At 40.8% G+C, this 25614-nt stretch overlaps 1 long non-coding RNA gene across 1 annotated transcript in view; it reads left to right on the plus strand.

Moving 5' to 3' along the window:
* The first annotated feature begins 524 nt into the window (after positions 1–524).
* Positions 525–25614, plus strand: part of LOC136874868 (uncharacterized) — a 34966-nt gene continuing 9876 nt past the window's right edge. The window contains exons 1-2 of the long non-coding RNA XR_010860314.2: positions 525–568; positions 19116–19265. This is a non-coding gene — a long non-coding RNA (uncharacterized lncRNA). The remainder of the gene's footprint in view (positions 569–19115; positions 19266–25614) is intronic.

Genomic DNA, 25614 nt, shown 5'->3' on the forward strand with positions numbered 1-25614 from the left:
TTACGAGGTGTCCTGTGGTCGGTACGACGAATCCTCTCGGCCTAGACCGGGGCCGCTATCTCACCGTCAGATAGCTCCTCAATTCTAATCACGTAGGCTGAGTGGACCTCGAACCAGCCCTCAGGTCCAGGTAAAAATCCCTGACCTGGCCGGGAATCGAACCCGGGGCCTCCGGGTAAGAGGCAGGCTCGCTACCCCTACACCACGGGGCTGGCCAAAATAAGTATAAATAAATAAAATAAATTCTATAGAGGGATAAATATCTTCATTGTTTGTGGGATGATGACTAGGAACTCAGCCTTCATAAGACGAATTCTATTGTATCCTTGAATATGTTTTATTGGTCAAGTGTTAATTTAAATCAAATGTTTCTAAATGAGAGTTGCATGTATAATTCTGTATCCGTGACATTGGTATTATGTTCCTGGTTGGAGTGGAGGGTACCGGACGGAAATGTGGGCGTTAAAGGCTGTTGGTTCCAGTATATAAAGAGCTGGTACAAAGAGCCCCAATATCGTACTCAAGAATCAGCTCGGCATCATGAAGGTTCTTCTCGTCCTGGTGTTAGGTAAGGTTAAGCGCTCTACAAGCAATTAACTTGTCACGCAACGTCACGTTCAGCTGTCGGCGCCCCATTGTACGTGTTCTTCCTATTCGTAATATATTCTTCTGTGACGTGCAATACTTTAAGCTCGGGCAGTTAATCCTTAGGAGGTCTTCATGCCGGGATTTCCTATTTACAACTACACACCGTATAGATCATTCTTACTGCGTGAAACCATGTTTGCTTTATTTTTCTACAACTTCATTTTTACGTAGCAGGAATATAACATTATAAATATAATTAATGTTTGTAATTTATCACGATACCTATACAAGTTATTTGTGCTTGTGCATTTTTATTTTGCGTTGTCTCTTCTACTCTTTTAAAGTGCATGTGTGTACTCTACTGTAGTCATATTTGTCATAAGCCATTATTAAGTTGTTATTGTTGTTGTTATTGTTTATTTTTGTTTTGCGTATCGAGTTAGCACCTATGGAATGCGTGATAACAACGAATTTCATTCCAGTGTCTATATTTTGTTCTTCTTCGACTTTGAAATCCTTCCATTATCGTGCTTCTTGAGCCAATTATAGCCAGCGCCTTGCGGTAGAAATCCTCTCCTCCTTTAGGGTTTTGATTCCATGATAAAACCTTGATAGTTCTTAATCTGTGTAAATTTGACCCTGCCATTAATTTTACATTCTAAGATACCGATCTATCTCAGGCCCTTTCCACATACCCGGAACCACCTCCGCCTTGTTGATTGAGGTTTGATATAAAATTCCATATTCATTTTGTTAGTCGATCATCTGACACCTTAAAAATGTGTCCGCCGGGCTGAGTGGCTCGGACGGTTGAGGCAGGTTCGATCCTGACTCAGTCCGGTGGTATTTGAAGCTGCTCAAATACGTCAGCCTCGTGACGGTAGCTTTACTGGCACGTTAAAGAACTTCTTCGGGACTAAATTCCGGTATCTCGGCGTCTCCGAAAGCCGTAAAAAAGTAATTAGTGGGACGTAAAGCCATTATTATTATTATTATTATTATTATTATTATTATTATTATTATTATTATTATTATAAAATGTGTCCGTAAAGTAACAGTATTTGCTCCTTAGTATGTAGGTTCTGTCTTTCTGTACACCTCCTTAATATCTGAATCGTACCTCCCGATTGGCCAGGGCCGAAGCCAAGGGGAGATTACTGAGCCCCCTCCATGGAATTTTTACAAAATAAAATAAACATAATCTGACAATAAACACGTGAAAGTCGGTTCAAGGGGCTGACTGTTTCGAACATTCACAGAGACATAATTGTAAAACCAACAGATTTCTTGAACCTATTTTCTAAAAAACCTCGAAAGTTATATTTTAGATAGTATCACCTTGATTGTAGTGTTCTTGTTCTATATTTTAATGTAAGATTTTTTAGTGTACTGGTACTTCAATTTGAATATCAACATAAATGACTTGTATCAGTGTCCTTGTGACACACACGCATGCGCGCACCACACACACACACACACACACACACACACAAGCACCATTATGCTCTATCATAATTTTGTAACTATAAGCCCCACCTCATCGGCTGATCCTGGCTACACTACTGCCATTGACCCACCTCTTACTGGGGATCTTCCTTAATATCCTACGTACTGTTTTCTCCAGTTGACTCACCTGTTCCTGTCTACTCATGATCAAGGTTTCTGGTGCTTGTAATCCCTCAGTTTTTAACAATGAAGTTGTAGTGCCTAAACATGACTCCTAAATACGTTGTCCTTTTTTTGTATATGTTCTTTATGAATGGTAGGTCCGGTGTAACTTCCGTATCCTGACGTTGACAGTTTCCTCCTTTAAACCATTCTATTGGATCCCCTCACCCAAATATCTGAAATTTTTGACTTGTCTATTCTTCCTATACTTAGTGATCATCCAGTCAGGTCCACCATTGATGTTCCTCATATATCTTGTCTTCGCTAAGGAAATCTGCATTCCTACTTTCTCCATTATTTCCGGCAGCCTGTTTATCTTATTGATTGCTGATTTAATGTTATTACCAACTAGTATTAAGTATTGATTCAGAGTGTGAACACATTTACTTCTTCTTTTTCTACCACTTTTCCCAAACTGGTGTGGTCTCGGTTGTGAACTGTGTCGCACGTGTGGACTGGACTTAGTTTTCCAGTCGGATGCTCTTTCTGATGTCAACCGTATATGGAGGGATGTATTAACTACTGCGAGTTTCTGTGGCGGATTATTGCGTGGTGTATTGTGTGAATATGAAGTGGAATGTGTTGGGACAAACGCGAACACCCGGTTTCCCGATCTGTACGAATTAACCATACGCAGTTAAACTCTCAGACCCTACCGTGAATTGAAAACAGGGCCGTCTAATTAGACCGCCAGTATACTCACCATTTAGCCAAGGAGCCGACTTCAGAGTGTAAAAAATAAATCTATTTGTATATTAGACTTTTGTTTATCTATTTCACACATCTAAGGCAAATAATGACTTATTATTTTACTAGTGGATTAACGTTGCACAAATACATCGAAGGTTTTCGGCGACGGAAAGGAAAGGACTAGGGCTCGTAAGGTGGATTTAATAATTAAAGTACATCCCTAATATTTGTCTGGTTGGAAATATGAAACCACGCAAAACCATCTTGAGGGATGCCGACGGTGGGATTCGAACGCATCATCTCCCGAACGCCAACTCACAGCTACACGATTCTAACCGCACGGCCAATTCTTTCGGTGGCAAATAATGATTATCTAATGAGATAAATTACCGTAGTAGTGATAATTATAAACACCCAGCAAATATTTATGTCATATTAATAAACATAATATCGTCCGAGATTAATCCTTTGGTAGTTAATACTTGTGATAAGTGAAAGTTCCTCGGCACATTATTGGTAACGTACGTCATAATGGAATATAACATTAAAGGAAAAGTTTGAAATGAAATGTTTCAATGTTAGTGTTGGAGTTGTAATTAAGAATTGTAAAATATGTGGTTGTATCCTTTCATTGTCATAAGACGCCTATTCTACGCATCATATTTTCATGTACACTGTTTTCTATGTGTGTTCAATTTGCAACAGTTTCGAAAAGTGAAGCTAAAATCAAATATAACTTCTACTTTGTCCTCGTCTTTCACCTGGAATACAATTCCCAGAAACGGCTCTGGGTGATCTGTGTGGCAAGATGAGCATTCGTTTCAGGTTTTATTGATGAGGGACTCACACGAAGTAAATGTTCTACCACGTTCCCTAGTTTTCGTGGGGATAGCTACAGTAGTAATCGCTGTGTCATTTTCATTTACACCTGTGTTATTGGTCCTATCGAAAAGTACTACATAACAAACGTTAAAGAGAATACAAAGTTCCTAATATGTATGTTTATTCAGAGCCTCCGTGGCTCAGATGGCAGCGCGTCGGCCTCTCACCGCTGGATACCGTGGTTCAAATCCCGGCCACTCCATGTGAGATTTGTGCTGGACAAAGCGGAGGCGAGACAGGTTTTTCTCCGGGTACTCCGGTTTTCCCTGTCATCTTTCATTCCAGCAGCACCCTCCATTCTCATTTCATAGCATCTATCACTCATTAATATAAATCACTTTGGGAGTGGTGACCCCTTCGTAATAACAGCCTATATTTCATTCATTACATCCCTGACCCGGTCAAAGACTGGAAAATAGGTTGTAGGTTTTCATATGTTTATTCAGTTTTACCGTACCGACTATGATAAGAGTGGTATTTCAGAGTCGGAAGAAAACTAACTGTGAAAGCCTACACTATTGAAAGCGCATAACATTGATCAACAATAACATTACATTGACCCTTGTTTGTTATGATGTTCTTTGTCTCTTATGCTGCCACTCAACTCTGACAGATGGAATTACTGCCGCGTACCGAGTATAACAGCCTGATTGAATATTGGCAGGAAATAGCTGGGGAGTTCGAAAACTTTCTTCTTTAGCATGCCATTCCTCTGGTTCTTACATTTTCTGATATTGCTGGTACGTAACACACTGGTTGATCATAGTATGCCACCTATTCTATCCCTACTCTGACGCGCTGTCTTGAATGAACAGTGTGCACACTTAAGGCAGAGGCTCACTGAGTAGTAGTAGTATGACCTGATCTAGAAATACAATCTACGCCTATTCCAAATTATAGCACCACAATTCAGTAAACACCTCTAAATTCAGCCCAAAAAAGGGCCGTTTCTTAAGAAAAGCTTCTTCATTTTCATTAAATTCTACATTCATCTTATACGAAATTAGCAGTGAAGAGGAGGTTTCTCCTCTGGCTTGGAGGAAAAATTTGCCTCCAAGTCAGATGGACTTTTCCACCGCCGCTGTAGTCAATTGAGATTTTCCGGCTCATCGGGTACTCCCAGGAAATAGATTAGTAAAAGGGCATAGTTTTTGCCCTAGAACTCTCCACTATTTGACCATCCCTTCCCCGCCGAAGAAAGGTGAAGAATGTTAACGGATCACGGCTGTCTTCGGCTTGGTCATTCCAGTTCTGGAACTTTGGACTGTTAGATCGGCAGCGTAGCACTGTTCGTTAAAAGTGAGAAAATGTGTGGTTTTTCATTTGAACGAGTATATCATATGAAAACATTGCTTTTAATGGCGACATTCCTACTGGTGTCATTGTACTGAGCTATGTTCATTTCAGTTGGGAAAACCACTAAGAAAGTCTTTCTCAGGATGAAAAAAGGCAGGTGGAAAGTGGGTGGCTGCCATTATAATGAAAACTCCCCAACCTGATTGTGACTGATGGTAGGCAAGTGGGCCTACCATTGCAATGAAAATTCCCCAACCCAGTCTTCATATGAGAAAAGAAGTTTGGTAAATTCCCCGTATGCCTTTGCTGGCAGGACCTAGTGTTTACAGTGCACTATGTCTTCTGGTATAGGCTAGAGCAATTTTGTTACTTTCATAGATCTGTCTCTGTCTTATCCTTGGCTTTGACAATATGAAAGTGACTGAGGTATGAGCGATGCTAGTAATGCCAATCTTTATTCAGCCAGTCCCTGCTATGAATGGTGTGAAAAATGTTGCTTGTAGGGTCGGTTGGTGTATGCATTTCAGTGGGCTTGGCAGACTGATATGTAATAGCAACTGTCGCTTGGTGAGGAGAGCAACGGGAAACTACCTCACTCCTCATTTCCCTAGTACACCTCTTCAGAGATGCCTAGGCCATTTATGACAGCTGATGACAGAGCTGTTGAGGATCCCACCAGCGGAATCGCTCACGAACTGAACATACGTACATACAAATTCCCCGTCGCGTTCCTGGGCTAACGTTAAGAGCTACCGGTATGCGATTTAATACAACCAGCTCACAACGTGTACACTACCTAACCTAGAATTCTGTATACAGTGTAGAATTCCGTAGCGGAGCACGGGTACATCAGCTAGTTATTTATATAACACTAAACAGAGAGAAGAAAGTGGAAGGGATCCGATACTTCGAAAAATGAAGCTATCGGCAAAAAGAAACAAGGGTCACGAAGGGAGTGAAAATGAAAGAGTTCCTAGGCCTCGGGAACCTAATACCGTCGGGGTCGGAAAAGAACAAGAGTTGGCCAAGGTAGGTCGGATAGGATAGATGAAAGTGAGGAGCCTGGCACGAGAAAGTGGAAGCAATGCCAGGACTCAGCTAAGAGGTCCGTGGTCGCCAACGCACGCTCCCAAGTTGAGAGCCCCTGAGGCCCCTGTAAGTTACTTTTTATGATCGGCAGAGGATACCGTGTGTGTTATTCTACCACCCCCACCCACAGGGGGCCAGATGTATGATATAATTGTACATAAATTCCATTTATTGAACTGCTAATGAATTTTATCCGAACTTCAGCATACACTATTACGGAAGTTACTTATCAAGGTCTATTAATGCTATCACTTTTGTTCTTCTTCTTCTTCGTTTAGGCCTACGAAGGACCACGTGGTTCTTAACTCTGGTGAGTTTTTTCTTCCTCTTAACACAGTATTCATTCTGGCACTATGGATGCCATTTCTTTCTTGAGTCCATTTCACTCCTACTCCTGGACGCAGTGATTTAGCTGTTAATGACTGGAGAGAGTCGGATATCTTGATTAACTTTCTGAACTTATCTCGGTTGTAAGTGTCAGTGTCATCAATATTTAGGTATTGTAGGTCTTTCCTAACTAAATTCGTCCATTTGGCATTTGTAGCTTTCCTTCTAGATATAGTGTTGAAGATCCTTGAAGTGAGTCTATGGCTGTCCATCCAGACTCTGTGACCATAGAACATTAGTTTTCTCTTCCTCATAGCTGTTGTAATGCTCTCTATTTTACTGCACAATTCCTTGTGCCTCATCCCGAAACAGTGCAGCTCTTTTCATGCACACGCCCAATGAAGGTGAGCTGCAGATGGTATTTCAACCACATACCAACCCTCCTGCCATTTTTAAATTTCTGGTAGTACCGATAATCGAACACGGGCCCCCGAGGACGGCAGCTAATAACACAAACCGTTACGCTACGGAGGCGGACAAATATTAAGATTATAATGTTATTCAACAAGAGCTATCGAAAGTTATCAAGTGAAAATGCTAAGGGTTGTTCCTGTAGATTGAACTCTTAACATAATGGAAATTAGCCATCTTCTGTGTTCTATCATGCAACGAGTAATTTCAATTCTTTTGCCTTAATTGCACGTCACAGTCTGTGCATTGTTCTTCTTTCTGGCCTTTTCCCAACAATCTGGCGTTGGCATTCCGAATAGATTTAGTGTAGTTTAATGCCTGGACCCTAAAACGATGAGGGAGGATTTATTCATTATTGCGTGTTTCTATGATGTCTTGTCGATTACAACTTGTCCATTATTGCATAAAAATGTGACATAAGAGTTAACATTATTTGATTTGCGTTCGCATATCAGTTTAATTAAATACAGTACAGACAATACGCGGCACTTCCAGATTTAGCTTTGTTAAAATGGGAGACGATTTGCAAGTGGCGTTCCTAGTGGCATGACCTGGAAATTCGCGCTAAATTCAAATATCAATGGAAATGCATATACGGAAATGGATAAATAAATAACGTCTAGAAAAAAATTGTTATTAAGATATTAACTTCTAAGTTGGTAAAGCAAATCTGGATAAACGAATGAAGAATTATTTAACAGATTATTGTTTAAAGACTGAAATTAGACACGTAATCATGATATGAAATGGACTGCTGTGAAAGGCCTTGATCTTTCATTTATGCATTACTTTCTTAGCCTTAGCATTCCTGTCTGAACTTTTACGGCTAGATTTGTCTCTTTTCTCATTTAAAAATCATTGCATTATCACATTAAATCACTGGTCAACAAAATTATCAGCACATTCCTTACACATAATATTCCATGAATTAACATTTAAGAGATGGATAATTTTCCTCTTAACTTGAAGCCAACTAACAGAAAGAATATCTATAAATTTAGCCTCAAAAACATTCAAAATTTCCCTATAAGCAATACTTGCCATTACATTAGGGCAAAGCAAATTTTCATCATAATTTTATTTCAGAAAAATATGTACATTTCTTAAGTCACCCATATTTTCTTCAGTGCTTGACAACGCATTACGGCATTCCAAATGGGGTAACTTGGAACACAAGCAGCCACACACATTACAACCCACAGATCGCACCTACAACAACACATCGGTATTGAAGGTTAACTGCTGCACTATACAATAAAATAAGCTTAATATTTTAAGCCAATTAAAATATGGGTCGCGCAGGTCAGAAGTTTAGGAAGTACTATTAAAATCTCGTGTCACTTGAAGAATATATATGCAAACACAATACTTACTTAATTTTCTTTTCATGAGGGAAACGGAAGAAAGACCGCGAATCCTTCTGCACTTCATAGTTATTGCATCCAAACACAGCACATATCTTTCCACTCATGTTGAGAGGAGATATAAAGGAATAACACACGCTACTATTTACTTATGTAAACTTACGGCAAACGCTAAAAACTTCACAAACAAATGCACGTGCTCTTATGGCAGAATCATTAACTCCAGGTCACTCCGCTAGACAGAGCTCTAATCGCTGTTCCTCGATATCTCGCAGAGTGTCGCGTATTGTCTCGACTGTAGTTGGTTTAATTCAACCAGAATGGGAGGACTAAGCGAGTTGGTTACGTGGTTTTGTCAAGTAGTAGTTAGTTTGCATTCGGGAGATGAGGGGTTCGAAACCCATTGACATCCCTGAAGATGGTTTTCCATGGTTTCCCATTTTCATACCAGGCAAATTATGAGGCTGCACTTTAATTAACGCTACAGTTGCTTCCGTTCTAATGCTAGCCCTGTCCTATCCCAACTCTGTATCGGTGCGACGTAAGACAAATACTAAACAGGAATAGGTGGTTAGTATTAGCTACCACCTCTGTAAGGCTTGTAGGAAGTGGTCACTGACGCTAACCACCATGCATTAACGGATAATTTGTGGGTGGTTACGATTGCTAACCACCGTGTTGCAAAGAGTTCTTACTTAACTTATTTTACAACGTAAAACTCATATTGTCCGTCTCTGTGATATAGGCTAGTGGTTAGTGGTAATAACTGCCCCCCCCCTGGAGGCCCGTGTTCTTTCCGGCCCTGCCACGAAATTTGAAAAGTGGTATGAGGGCTGGAGTGGGGTCCACTCAGCCTCGGGAGGTCAGCTGAGAAGAAAGGGGTTTGATTCCCACGTCAGCCATCCTCGAAGTGGTTTTCCGTGGTTTCCCACTTCTCCTCCAGGCAGATGCCGGGATGGTACCTAACTTATGGTCACGGCCGCTTCCTTGCCTGTCCCTTCCAATCTTCCCATCCCCACACAAGGCCTCTGTCCAGCATAGCAGGTGAGGCCGCCTGGGCAAGGTACCGATTCTCCTACCCCGTTTTGTCCCCGCGACCCAAAGTCTCACGCTCCAGGAGACTGCCCTTGATGCGATAGAGGTGCGATCCCTCAGGAAGGGAAAACCAACCCCGGAGGGTAAACTGATTAAGAAAGAAAACTCAAATCTTTATTAAGATATGTTATTCATCCGCATTACTTTTCTAGAACCTCGGAAGTGTAACGACTAGCGTTATTGGGCGCCGTCCTGGGAGGACCATATTCTATTCCGGATACTGGCAGGAATTTAAGATTGGCAACAGGACGGGTATGTCTTTAAAATGGTACGTACATCACACCTCCATTGGAGGTGTGCCTGAAAAAAGCTGGACCACCTCGGACTGAGGACACGAATTTACCTTACTGTTCTAGAACAAAGTATGAAGCTTACTTTAAATTGTGAACATAGCCACAGGAACTAGAGATCTTCGGGGAATCCAAACCAAAGTGGTATATATTTTCATTTCAGACTGTAGCCCCGTAGAAGAAAAGGAAAGGAGGATGTCTCGCGGCTATTACATTCGCTTCTGAACTATAGTAGTGTATCCAGAAATAAGTATTGGAAAGTCTAGGTGAATTTTTCAAAAGTCGCGTCATCGAAGCCAAATATCCATTAAAATACTTCTCTCACCTGAGTATTCTAGCGGTAAGTTCGTTGAGTTGCGTATAATTCTCAATTAGCAAATCGAATAATGAGGATTCAAAAGAACCATTCCGATAGTATGACCGAAAAGGCGAAATAGTCAATTTGAAAATAGATTTTTCTGCAACATATTTTGTCTTCATTGATGAACTTGTATGTGACTGAGACTAGGGACAACAATAAGATACTGTAATTTGTATGTTAGGTACCAACCCAATCATCGTTTCGAGTTGATGTTGGAAAATTACGGAATGCTGCATCATCAATGTCGAAGGATGAGATTCGAACCTGCTTCAGGTCTTAGTCAACGTCACAAGAAAGATCGAATGTTCCGTGGTTCAATCTTATGTCAAGATTTCAGTCCTCCATGGTAGAGGTTGAAATCGATTTTCAACGCTCAAGGGAAAGCGACAAAGCTCGGCATTAGACGTCTATGTTTGCAACGAAAGGTGAAATCATCATGGAAATAGGCTACGCACTGGTTTATTTGAATATTAGGAACTTGCCACCGGAACTAAACTGGAGCCACTAATTTACGCCCAACTTTTCCTCAATCACCTTAAAAACATGCTAGAATTTTATAGTACTACACATTAAATCCTGAGGCAACGCCGAGAACGTTAGGCAATACACACAACTCGGTGTATAAATTCACACAACTTGGTGTATAAATTACAGGACTTCAGGCGAAGATCTCCTACAGTGTTGAACCATCCGACCAAACAGGTTGTCGTTCATAACGTGTTTCTCCTGCTCATTTCGCGGTCAGCTGTATCTCCAGATTACAGACAGCGTGTCTTTTAGACCATGTTTTAATGACTGGGGCTGAATAACAAGTTAGCAGGTCATTCCCATTAGCACCTGTTCGGTTCATTTGATTCGAGGGATAAATCAACACAACAGACTGTTAGAGGTCACGGTGTTCACCTCTCCCGTGTACAATATGCTACCTGAGAGGAGCTAGGTTCGATGAGGCACATACATAGAGGTCGATGACGTAGATGTTAGGGCCATTTAAGCAATAATCATCATCAAATACGATATGTGAACCTCTGACTTCATTCATAATTGAGATCAATGTGAGATGCGAGTGGACTCTCAGATTGTGTAAGTTAAGGTTCAGACACGCGCGGATATGTCGGATAAAAAACGCTCTAAAAGTTAACTGCCGACAGTAGACAACTCATCTCCATTGTTCGTGACAAACTGTTCAAACAGTGAACAGTAAGCAGTTGAACTGCGTTGCTCGTGACGAACTCCTCAAAGTATTATTATCGACAATAGAATTATGTTGGGATTAATTTTTTTGTTTAACTAATCAGTTACCTATGACTTAAGCGGATAAAACATGCACATATTCGGTAATTACGTATTTATGGCTGCCATTTTGAGACGTTTTTTTTCTATTTGTTTAACGTCACACTAACACATCGAAGGTTTTCGGCGACGGAAGTGTGGGAGATTGGGAAGGTAGCGGCCGTGGCCTTCATTAAGGTTCAGCCCCAGCATTTGCCTGGTGTGAAAATGGGAAACCACGGTAAACCATCTTCAAGGCTGCCGACAGTGGGGTTCGAACCCACCATCTCTCGAATGCAAACTCACAGCTGCGCGACCCTAACCGCACGGCCACTTGCTCGGTTTTTGAGACAATTACAGGAAAATTAGAAAATCCGGTTCCACTGGTCTTGTATTTTTGGCGTGATTGAACGAGAAAAAAAAAACTATCTCATTTTAGATAATTATATGAAATTCTTCAATTAAGTTCCTAAATAATATTATATTTTAGGTCAATATTTTGAAAGAGAACATCATCATGTCACGGTTATCTCTGAGGATATGCTTGCAAAATTGTATGACATTCCGCACAGCAGTTTAGACATGACGTCGTTTGAGAGGGTAGACATAAAGACAGACAGACAGACAGGCAGCCAGTCCCCTTTCAATTTATATATATTGGTATTTTATCAAGAAAAAAATATTTTCTAAAAAATTATTTTCTAAAAAAGAATGTCTAAAACTTGTATACCGTAACATGTTGATAGATTTTAATAATATATCTCTTTTACATAAAATTGAGAAACCTACGTCTTGCAGCAGGTCTTGAGTGCGGATAATTTATTTCACAATTGAATTTGAAAGTTTTTGTAATAGCTTTACATTCACTATATCTTCTCTCGTATATGACCGTAGAAAAGTAAGAAGTTGATTGTTGTACGTTACACTGAAAAGTAAAACTGCTAGTTAACAAAACATGAACAACATGTTCATTGTTCATAGTTTGCACGGGCCGATGACCTTTGATGTTAGGCCCCTTAAAACAACAAGCATCATCATCATCATCATAGTTTGCATGGATCATCTACTGAAAGGTTCGGTGGAAATATAGTGAGCAGTTTGGCCTATGCCGATGACTTTGTCTTCATGGCAAATTGTGCTGAAAGAGGGCAATCTACAGTAATATCTTGGAACGTGAAGTTAGTTGCAGTGAGTATGATAAGAAAATTAGCCTCTTCAAGACTTCAGTGATGTCATTAGGGAAGGAATCTACGTGAACTGAATGTCAGGTTGGGTTTAGAAACATGGAACAGGTAGATAATTTCAATGATTTAGGATGTGTATTCTCTCAAGGTGGTAGAGGAGTAAATAAGATTGAATGAAAGTGCAGCAAAGCTAATGCAGTTAGATCGCAGCTGCTATAAACAGTATTCTGTAGGAAGGAAATCAGCTCCCGGATGAAACTATACATCGGTCTATTTTAGGACCGACTTTGCTGTACAAGAGTGAAGGCTGGGTGAAACAGGATATCTTATTCATAAGTTAGAAGTAACATATATGAAAATAGCGAGAATTATCGCTGGTACAACCAGGTGGGAGTAATGGCAGTAGGGTGCTCGGAAGGAGGAGATAAAGACTAAGTTAGGAATGAACTCCATTGATGAAGCGGTTCGCATAAACCTGCTTCTGTGGGGTGGGGTCATGTGAGGCGAATGGAGGGGACAGGTTGCCTAGGAGAATAACAGACTCGGTCATGGTGGGTGAGAGAAGTAGAGGAAGGCCAAGACAGCCATGGTTAGAGTCAGTTTCAAATTATTTAAAGGAAAGAGATATGGAACTAAATGAGGAAACAGAACTAGTTACAGATGGAGGATTGTGGAGGCGTTTGTTGATTCACAGAGGCTTTCAGACCGAATGCTGAAATGCATAAGAGTCTATAATGAAGATGCATGTATGTGTGAACACAATATGAAACTACTTATTTTACCTGATTTTGCTTCCAACACTGAAAGTATTGCTGGATGAAACTTGTCAATATTAATAAGTTTTCCTAAAAACCATGTTGGACACTTCTGAAAAGTTTTAGAACGTGGCAGTGACTCGCACGTCACCCGAATCGCCATTTTTACATACTCTAAATACGATATGAATGTGGCATTTTTTAAAGACATTTTGACGAGAAAAGTGATTGAAATTGGGGTCAGTACCCTCGTAAGTAAAACCTATGTGACACATTTCGTGAAATGCAAAAAGTGATTAGAGATTATAAAGTATTTCTTATATGGGAATAGTTTGTATATTATTTCAATGTAGAAGGTTAGAGTGCACAAGACGTGACCACGGTAGCTGACGTAATGCGCATGACATCATCTCAGTGTGTCCGTCCCTTTAAGCTACGATTTTGGCGCTCGAGTGAGTAAAAAAAAAAAATAAATTTGGTACTCCTCCTGCCGTGAGTCCGCTATTGCGACAGGCGAAAATTTAAAAGATGGAAGTGAGTTCGCAGATGAAGTCCTTACGCTATTCATTTTTCTTCGCAGATGAAGTCCTTACGCTATTCATTTTTCAGCATTGTTTTGTTTTATGGATAGAATTCAGAAATCATATTTTTTAATTTTTTTGCTAGTTGCTTTACGTAGCACCGACTCAGATAGGTCTTATGGCGACGATGGATCAGGAAAGGCCTAGGAGTGGGAAGAAAGCGGCCGTGGCCTTAATTAAGGTACAGCCCCAGCATTTGCCTGGTGTGAAAATGGGAAACCACGGAAAACCATCTTCAGGGCTGCCGACAGTGGGGTTCGAACCTACTATCTCCCGAATACTGGATACTGGCCGCACTTAAGCGACTGCGGCTATCGAGCTCGGTACAGTTAGTTTAAAGTAACTGATTTGAAGGCAGCAAAAGTGATTTTCTGGTACATGCAGGTGGGTACATTGGCAGAACAGTGTTTGTAATAAAGAAAGGCTAAGTTAAGAATGGAAAAGTAGTATGTGCATGAAACAGCTGAAAGTATAAGTTCGTACAGATCAAGCAGAGGAAAATAGCGGATATTTAATTTTCACGACCACACTGTACTACTAGTTTGCTATTTGCTTTACGTCGCACCAACACAGATATGTCTTATGGCGACGATGGGATAGGAAAGGCCTAGGAAGTGGAAAGAAGCGGCCGTGGACTTAATCAAGGTACAGCCCCGGCATTTGCCTGGTGTGAAAATTGGAAACCACGGAAAACCATCTTCAGGGCTGCCGACAGTGGAGCTCGAACCCACTATCTCCCGATTACTGCATACTGGCCGCACTTAAGCGACTGCAGCTATCGAGCTCGGTACACACACTGTACTAGAAAAAAACTTCGTATTAAGTGTGTTCAGTAAATAAGGTACATATCGAAGATAATACGTAATAATGTTATTGGCTTTAAGTCCCACTAACTACTTTTACGGTTTTCGGAGACACCAAGGTGCCGGAATTTAGTCCCGCAGGAGTTATTTCACGTGCCAGTAAATCTACCGACACGTGACTGATGTATTTGAGTACCTTCAAATACCACAGGACTGAGCCAGGATCGAAACTGCCAAGTTGGGGTCAGAAGGCCAAAGCCTCAACCGTCTGAACTACTCAGCCCGGCATATATTGAAGAAATGTTATTAAGTACGTAACAAAATTGGTCAACCCGACACTAATAGGATCTTAGGTCGTTTTTATCCTGTACATAACGTCACTGTCTGCCTCTGTAGTGTAGTGGTTAATGTGATTAGCTGCCACCCCCGGAGGTCCGGTATCGATTCCCACCTCAGCCACCCTCGAAGTTGTTTCGCGTAGTTTTTCACTTTTCCTCCAGGCAAATGCCGGGATAGTATCTAACCTAACGCCACGGCCGCTACCTTCCCTTTTCCTCGTCTAACCGTTCCAATCTTCCCACACCCCTACAAGGCCCCTTCAGCATCGCAGTTGAGGCCGCCTGGGCGAGGTACTGGTCCTCCTTCAAATTGTATCCCTTGATCCAAAGTCTCACGCTCCAGAACACTGCCCTTGAGGCGGTAGAGGTGGGATCCCTCGCTGATTCCGAGGGAAAAACCAACCCTGAAGTGTAAACAGATCAAGAAAGAAAGAAATAACTTCACTTCAATATGTAAGTCTACAAGGCTGTATTTACTAAACACGACTTAATAGATTAAAAGTGTATTTCGAGAGGAAGGTAGGTTGACTATGAGAAAGCAAAACTGTGGAAGATAAGATAAGAAGAGAGTGAACAAAGAGATGACATAAGGTCCATTTTTTAAAGACTTCAAGGTATACAAACAGGATTAGCCACAAAATATTTACGTTGATGGTTATAAAGCGGTGAGAACATTCATAAACTGTTGCACGCTGAACGCTAGAATATAACAGTTCACAGTGAATATCTAGTTACGTATATTATCGGCTAATGTAATCTGTCAAGCCTGTTCTCTCCTCCCAGCAAGCTCCAGAGACTTTCCTTTCAAGATCAGGGTCGATCGCTTTCTGTGCTAGACAGACGGACGACGGCTGGGAGGAAGGAATGTAGCGCTAGACATCGCCCGGAGAGCTTAGAGACGGTGTCTGCTCAGAACGGGTCCTCAGTGATGCAACCACTGAAATAAATGCCGACGATTTAGGTTTAATGTCCCTTCACAGCCAACAAGTTACGAAATTAACGATGTAGTGTTTTATTTTAACATTCTGACTCTTTGTGTTGTAATATACTCAACACGCCCGGCAGCTTCTCAGCGGTCGGCCAAACATAGGAAGAAAAATGTGCGACTTTTGATTCACTAGCAACAGATTTTCAGCTTATTAGGCCATGTTGAAAGCATATAGCATATGGTCGAAAAGATGATAAGTACTGAATAAAAATGACTAACCGGGCGAAATAATCTATCATTAGGGGCGTGCAGTTATGATCATGCAACCGGGAGATAGTGGGTTCGAACCCCACTGTCGGCAGTCCTGAAGATGGATATCTATGGTTCCCCATTTTCACACCAGGCAAATGCTGGGGCTGTACGTTAATTAAGGACACTGCAGCTTCCTTTTCACTCCTAGGCCTTTCCTATCCCATCGTCGTCATAAAACCTATCTCTGTCGGTGCGACGTTAAGCAAATTGTACAAAGAAGAGACTAAACGGACAACGCAGTGAACCGAACCCAGAATCCTCAGATTTCGCGTCTGATACTCTCCCGATCGAGCTACGGCGGCTTCCGTCAGTCTTGCTCTGTTGGCGTGATTTATGGGTGTGAAAATGAGAAACCATGAAAATTAGCTTGAGGGTTGCCGAAGTTGGATTTCGAACGCACCATCTGCCATCTATCTCCAGTAGAAATCACTTGCGTCAGCTAAAAACCAACCATAACTACAATTAAAGGGAAAGAGTTATAAGGAAAAACATTGGATCATCAGGTCCAGACTAGCGATTGCTCTCGATGAACGGAGGAGCTACCTGTTCTTGTGAATGCATTAAACGCGCAGGGATTCGTGTTAATGTCGTAAACATGAGGAGAGGTATGAGTTCTGTAGAGCAAGAAGCCAGAGTTTATATGACTATTGGCTTCCATAAGTAAGTACTGTACAAGTCCACTACAGTGTAAGCGTATGGAACCAGTCACCCTGATCACGTCATAAATATTGACTTTTATTTTTTAGCAGTTATGAAGTTTATAGTGAGCTACCAGACTTCGTGACCGAGTAAGTTGGCTGTGTGGTACGGACCATGTGGTTGCGTGCTTGCATTGGTGAGATGGCGAGTTCGAACCCAAGTATCGGCAACTCTGAAGTTGGTTTCATATTGTTACACCCAGCAAATGTTGGGAATGTTCCATAACTGAGGCCACTGCGCTTCCTTCCCAATTCTAGCTCATTTCTAAACCATCGTCGCTGGAAACCTACCTGAGTTTGTGCGATGTTAAACCCTATCAAAAAGAAAACAAAATTGTTGTAAGCGAATTATACACTTTTGCTAGTGCTATAACGTCGCAGTAACACATCGAAGGTTTTCGGCGACAAAAACATGGGAAAGAGTTGGGAATGGGAAGGAAGTGGCCACGTCTTTAATTAAGGTACAGCCCTAGAATTCGCCTGGTGTAAAAATGGGAAAATACGAAAAACTATCATCAAGGATTTGAACCCAGCATCGCCCTAATGCAAGCTGACCCCTACTCGACCCTAACCGCCAGGCGAATTTGCTCGGTGCGACTGTCCCATCGTCAGTCCTGTGTAACACATAATTTGTTTAAATAGCACTTCATTACGAAGAAGTAATGTTGATTTAGTGCCTCAGTTCTAAGGTGTCTGAATATATAGATGATAGATTTCACAAGGAAAATAATACAAATTTCTGTGAAACAAATAATTCTTTCACAAAGAAAATGAGACTTTGAGGATGACATTTGCTGTCAAAAACAAAACTTTACACGGGAAACAAAACAACTACATGTATTTATAATCACTTCCTCACCAGAATTATCACAGGAAGTGATAGTGAATTGAGGGCATAACATTCACATTTTATGTTACAAACTGAACTTGAAATAGTCTGGCATAAATTATTCCGTAAAATCCTATTTTCTGGGGTACAACATAGAAATAATTCCTTAGTTGAACTCCCAGTAATGTTATTTATATATTATGCACAAATTCTCCGCTAAACTATACGATACTTCTCATCTAGGAATTTCAACATTAATGTCTGGTCTTCTTTCAAGGTGTTGTAAGTTCTAGTAATTGCCTCGAATCACCGGTCTGTTTTAAAAATCCAGTGTTCTTGCCATATTTTCATGTCATTAGTAGATTACGTTTCATTTTTAATAGAACAAAAACTGCCGAGAGCACCAATTTTGATAAAAGCTATATTTAACACCGTGTCACGCACAGAAATACAGTTACAGGCACTATTAGGTTTGAGAAATTTACCGCTTTTTCTTTGGAACCACGGTCTTCCACTGTGTGTTTTGTTTTATAATATATAAAATTCCCTATGGATTGGTATTTCCTGTCCAGAGAACCGAAACAGCTCTTTGCAATGACGTATAATAAGACCATTAAACCCATCCGACACTTATTCATTATTCTCAGTCATCAGTCCATATTTGCACATTTTATTTGACAGCCGTTAAATAAGGGTGCATTTCTAGGACACTAAACGCGACTCATTTCCACCTCGAAAGGCAATGCGGCGTAGGAATATTTGGTAATTTCTACCTCTCAAATGTCACTGTCTCGATTGTAACAAAAATTGAGGTTCTCTTGTTCTTTTAGCGAGCCTTGAACTCGCATTTTGGGACGTAGAGCAGGGGACGGAAGGAGAAACAGTATATTCCAATTTGCATTTTCTTATTTTCGCAAGTGATTGCACCGGGCGAGTTGGCCGTGCGGTTAGGAGTGCGCAGCTGTGAGCTAGTATCCGGGAGATAGTGGGTTCGAACCCCACTGTCGGCAGCCCTGGAGATGGTTTTTCGTGGTTTCCCGATCTCACACTAGGCAAATGCTGCGGATGTTCCTTAACTAAGGCCCAGTCGCTTCCTTCCCACTCCTAGCCCTTTCCTATTCCATCGTCGCTAAAAGTCGGCGCGACGTAAAGCAACGGGTTATATAGCGTATACATCCAATAAAGTAGGTTCCCTCTTATATAAAATGGTTCATCAGCTGCAGTTATGAGTTCAGTGACCTGTCTTTGTTTACGGCAGTCTGTGTCCTGTTAACAACATACATCTTCATTCCAGTGATTGTGTCCAGTGTGCTGTCCCAGAAGGCTTGTGATGATTTCTGTCCTGCTGTCCTGGAACCAGTTTGTGGCTTCGACGGTACCTTCCCACCTCGGAGCTTTAATAACATTTGCATCATGAGGTCTTTCAACTGTTTCAACAAGCGCAGTGAGTATGCTAATGTAGAATATGACTACAAAAATATAATAAGTCTGTCACTTAGGACGTTCAAATGCGGCGACATCATTAGCACGATATTAATGTGAGATGAAAAGAAACTCCGAGGAGATCTAGGGAGCCGTACAGTAAGCGAACGGCCACGCCATTTTCTTCTTGCGCAATTAAGCGGCGCATCACTCCATGCTTCTGAAGGGGCTCCAGATATGTTCTTTTGAATTTTAATACATATTCTTGAGACTCGACGATCATATTTAGGGATTAATCAATTGACGAAACCCTCTGAGGTTCCAAAACTGCCATTATGACTATTTATCGTAGTAGCTAGCTTTTCTTCCTATACGGAATTCGCAGATATAATTTCCATATTTGCGATCCTTGGCGCTGAGTCAATGGTGGCCAAACATCCACTTATAAGGACAATGCAATAGTCATATTCAGAATGATGCCGAAGTTATATCGATCGTCACCTAAGAGACGATACCGCGTATCTGACAATGATCTTCCTGTTCATTATTTTTCTTAAGTCTGGTCACGTCTCCCAGCTCATATGAATATGGAGTCCAGAACATCAGAACAATTTTAGTTATGCTCATTTTCCTATACCATCCTGTAAAGGAAAATGAACCGTACTGTACCGTACCGTTTGCACGACGTCTTTGTGCATTCCTACAGTATAATGTATTTAAAGTTCGTTTTCCTTTATACGGCTGTATAGGAAAATGAGCACAACTAAAATTGCTTTGATAGAATGCATATCCATATGTGGCTGGGAGGCGTGACCAGTCTTAAAGAACATAATAGATACGAAGAGCATTGCCAGATACGCCGTATTGTTCCTTAAGGGACGATATTGTTCATATTCGTCATCAACAGGTTGTGGGTCTGGACCTGTATCTATGGCAAGAACAGACACACAAACAAGTCGTTTAGCGGTATTCTTCTTAAAGTACCGGTAACTCAAGCAATACATAGTGATTTTCTTAACGCTTATGAATATATATTTGCTAGTTGCTTTACGTCGCACCGACACAGATATGTCTTACGGCGACTATGGGACAGGAAAGGGCTAGGACTGGGAAGGAAGCGGCAGTGGCGTTAATTAAGGCACAGCCCCAGCATTTGCCTGGTGTGAAAATTAGAAACCACGGAAAACCATCTTCAGGGCTGCCGACAGTGGGGTTCGAAACCACTATCTCCCGAATACTACATACTGGCCGCCCTTAAGTGACTGCAGCTATGGAGCTCGGTCGCTTATGAATAAGAAAGCCTTAGAAAGATCTCTTTAACCATGCCAATAATCCTATGGCTTTTAATTAGATCACCATCCTCACAAACAGGATGTAACTTCTACTACTAATTATGTGAGCCACTGTCACTATTCTATCATCGTCCCAGTCAAAGTCCATAAATCGATTACAAAATGTTGTTGTCTATGAGATTATAAGAATAAACTAATGAGAAAATAGCATGAGAATAAAATATTTTTGAAAAAACAGAAACCTTGATGTTCAGAGGTTACAACGTAGTTGCACTCATATATGGACACTGGGTCCGAAGAGGGTGTTGTGAGAATGAGTTTGTATCTGCATGGAATATATCTACTTGAAATTAAATGTTATATATGGATAGAAAGAAGCCAGTAGCGTTCAAGAACGCGTAAGTCTTTGCCCCGGGTCACCAATTTGTTGTTCTTAAGGCCAAGGACAAGGATCACATCTGGTCAACAATATCGAAACCTCATTTTCCATGTTAAGATAGCGTATAAAACTGCACTGAAACGATTGCTCATCTGTTTGTCCACGTTTCACTAGTAATGAAGTATTTATTTAGTGTATTTGGACGTAATATGTTGTGAATTCAATGTTGTGTTGATTTCTACAATTATGTTTCTTACAACAGAGTAGAACATTATTTCCGCTCAAACGGAGAGAAGCGTCGAAATGGGCCGAGTTTGCTTCAGGGTAACTAACAGTACGAGGAACGATTTAATGAGGAGATGCCAAGTAACAGGACAAACTTAACTGTGTTGTCGAGTTCCTTCATACGGGATCAGTCTTATATGAATGAAAGGGGGTAAGAGGGCGCCCAAGAACCTTCACCACAAACGAGAATCATGAAGGACTTCTCCTAGAGGTGTTACAGTCGCCAAAACGTAGTCCACTCGGTTTGAGCGATAGGTCTGTTCGGCGGATGTTTAAAGAGCTGGGTGGGTTTGCATACCGCATTCAAATTGTTGAGCGTCTTGTAGTAAGGGATGAACGAGGCCGATTACAATACTTCATCCTAGTCTTGTCCATTACGTATGAGAATCCAGATTTCTTCTGCACTATACGTTTCTTTATTTTTTGTGTTCTTACAGCAACTTTTGTTCAACATGTTCAATATCTTCAGAAACATTATGAAAAATGTGCGGCACGTGATGGAACACATTTTAAACACACTATACCAACGCAATTAAATAACAATGCAGTGTAGTTTATTTTGAAACATACGGTACAATAATATTACAGGTCTGCTCGTTTACCTCTTCAAACTCAGCGCTAACACACACAGTAAACAGTAAGATTACGACACAGTTCATGGCAGATACAACGGGCAGTAACTCCTTGCCCTAATCCAACTGTTAACGGCTTGGAGATTCACTGTTATAATACACACCAGTCGTGGATGCCACTTATAAAATAATATAATGAGCAATCATGTTGTCTGACTTTTAATTTTATAAATAATTATGAAAGCAGAGATGAGAAGCCACCTATTATGCGAAGTACATCATCTTTATACTTTGTCACTTTCGGCAACCCATAAATTGGTAAGTAATAAATAAATTTAAATTTCTTTCTTCAAATCGATAGCGCAAGTCACTGGCGTCAGATGCAAACTAAACACGGAATACATGACTAGATTTACAAGAACGTGCCCTGTTGTTTTTGCAATAGTACACATATCGTAGGGTTAGATTAGGAAGTACAAAGACGAAAATGGAATGATACATAAACCAGTTCATATTCCCAGTTCTTAAATCGTGAAAGTAGAGGGAGTACATGGTAACATCGATCACTTTGTTTTCAGAAATTTGTATTTACAGTGCACTCAGTTCGTGCCTTGATTATTTTGAAATACACACAAGTTGCCTACCGTTAAATTATTCCACTGTATCAATTTTCTTTTTGATTCTCTAACTACGAGTGAGTTGGCCATTCAGTTAGGTTCACGCAGCTGTGACCTTGCATTCGGGAGGTAGTGGGTTCGAATCCCATCGTCGGCAGCTCGGAAGAAGGTTTTCTGTGGTTTGCCATTTTTTACACCAGGCAGACGCTGAGGTAGTACCTTAGATAAAGCCACGGCTGCTACCCTCCCATCCTTCTGTCACCGAAAACCGTCGATGAGTTGTTAGTTCGACGTCAAAGAAGTAGCAAGGGAAAAATGTAGATTCTCTAACGTTTTGATATTACACGGCACAATTAAAATATTGTGCACAGTTAAAGGAAAATATTGCTGTCTGTTACAAAAGCGAACTGTAACGAATGATTTCGTAGAACTGTTAGTATTCTACAGAACTTCAGTCAACCAGACGTTTTACAGATACTCCGATACAAGAACGAAGCGTCATTTCATGGATCAAGAATCTGTATAATGATGGTAGTTCAAAGAACGTAACAGGAAATTTAATACAGCAGATATCAAAGAGTAGCTGACAAATGTCTGCTTATGAAAGACAATTGACACTTGTTTTAAAGACAATGAATTTGATCAAAGGGATGGTTCTAGGAATGAATAATAACAGGCTGAAGATAAACTTCTGTCGATGGGAACAGAACAAGAACAAAGTTTTCGTCCTCTATCAATATATTGAATTCTCAATAATAATAATAATAATAATAATAATAATAATAATAATAATACCGAGCAATGACTATGTGGGTTAGGGCACGTAGCTGTCAGCTTACATTTGTGCGTTCGAACCCTACTGTCGGCAGCCCAGAAGATGGTTTTTCATGGTTTCCCATTTTCACACTAGGCTGTACATTCATTAAGGCCACGGTCGCTTCCTTCCCACTCCAAGTCCTTTCCTATCCCATCAACGCCATAAGACGATGGCACTGAGTCATTGGTAAAAAAAAAATGACATTTTCGTGCGGCTGATGCAGGCTTTGTAGGACTGCTGAAGACGGGGTCTATATGTGATACTAACTGCGTGTAAGTGGGTGAAGGATTGTGTCATGTGTTTTTATGGGGGCCAATTATGAAAGGAGCAACACAAGCAACACTCGCTTATAACTCACGGACTAGCTGATTTCCCATATTTAAAACAAAGAAGCACCTTTTGTGGATGATGTAGCACACCTCTATAATGTTGGTGTATGTAACCTAAGGGGTGGTGATATTATCTAGGTATTATTTTATCACATGACCAAGCGACGTAGTGGCCGCAGTTCTTAGTAACACCTTTCAGTACTACTTCGTGATATAGAGGAGGATCTTATAACACCTAAACTAAACAAAACGCCATGGCACCACAGACCTGATATACTTTTGCCTAGCAAGCGAGCGCTGTTCATACCGAAGACCTGCAGATTACGAGGTGATGCGTGATGCGCAACAAACCATCTCGGCCGTTATGCTTGGCTTTCTTTGCTGGGAGCACTATCTCACCGTCACGGCAGCCTTGGTGAAAAACTGCAAGCTGTGCCACTTGGCTATCACGCCCTTTCTCATAATTTTTATTTTTTTTGCCAGTTGCTTTACGTCACACCAACTCAGATATGTCTTATGGCGACGATGGGACAGGAAAGGGCTAGGACTGGGAAGGAAGCGGCCGTGGCCTTAATTAAGGTACAGCCCCAGAGCATTTGCCTGGTGTGAAAATGGGAAACCACGGAAAACCATCTTCAGGGCTGCCGACAGTGGGGTTCGAACCTACTATCTCCCGAATACTGGATACTGGCCGCACTTAAGCGACTGCAGCTATCGAGCTCGGTGGTTTACAACGTTTAACGCTGATAATTCCTTACAAAAGTGAGTTATTTTTTGTGTTAGGGGAAGAGACTGAATCGCTCAATTCATTGATCTCGAAACACCTTACTTCATTTTTAAGTCGATATGCTGGCGAGGCAGTTTTTCTTCATTTTGACAGAACTCCCTGGAGAGATAATTAAGTATTCTGAGTCTCAGTCTGGGCCTTTGATATAACTTCGTGATGATGATGATGATGATGCTTGTTTAAAGGGGCCTAACATCTAGGTCATAGGCCCCCGATATATAATTTCCAACAAAGATATTTGTTACATTTACATCTGCTGAGATCCTCCCCCCACCACCACACACACATGCATATATATATAGTGAGGATTCTACGATGAGGTATATGAAACATGATAAATGATAACGTAGTAGACACTTACTCCCCGTACACAATAAGAATTGCTTATTTCCCAGCATTCCTCGTATTTCACTTGTGCTTTTGCAACCTTAATATTAAGTCACAATCTTTGCAGGAAATATAGCAAGTTTCTTTCACTGTGCTCATAGACTTTGGTTGAATCCTAGTACCACATATTCTTTGCGACGTTCAGAATCCAGAACTTTCTGAATTGTGATGCCATCTGTTATCACGAGCTAAAACTACGCATACAAATCAACAGACAAGAATCATGGACTTTAATTCTACTAACAACCCAGTTTACAAATACAACGACAAGATAGTTTTTATTTACTAAAATGCAACTTGGACAATTGTTCGACGATAGCTCTCATATTTTCTCATTCAGCTGGGGTATAAACCTATGATACGTGTGTATATTTGAACTGAATATTTTAATGTTCTTAATCCCCTCTACACACAACATTCTCTTTATACTTCATTTTGTTCTTCTCTCCTGAAGTGACGTCATTATTATTATCATCACGTTATCAATGAAACTCATATTTAACATAGCAAATATTTGAATAAATTGAGAGAAACTTCATCAAGTATAGACGTGCTCTTGTACATTTTTGGACGAATCGATTAAATACGTTTAAGTACAATAGGTCGCCACTACCAAAAGTCATGGATACATAGATCAAGTAGTAATACTCCGATTAAAAACCTCTTTTTCCTACATAAATACCCTGTAAGACGCATGTCTGATCAGGAAAGTGCATGAAGTTTCTGGATAGAATTTTGACGAAACACTGACAGTTGAAAGAGGCATACGTTTTAGAAACGAGGGTGAAGTTACACGTATCGCAATCGTAGGCCTAACTAAAGTTAAGTAGAAAATTAAGAAACAGGTTTTACGTGTTTCCTAAGTAGTTAGCTATCTAGCCCGTCAATTATATTTGTCTGCCGCTA

This window comes from Anabrus simplex, chromosome 5 (assembly GCF_040414725.1).
Source record: "Anabrus simplex isolate iqAnaSimp1 chromosome 5, ASM4041472v1, whole genome shotgun sequence".
NCBI lineage: Eukaryota > Metazoa > Arthropoda > Insecta > Orthoptera > Tettigoniidae > Anabrus > Anabrus simplex.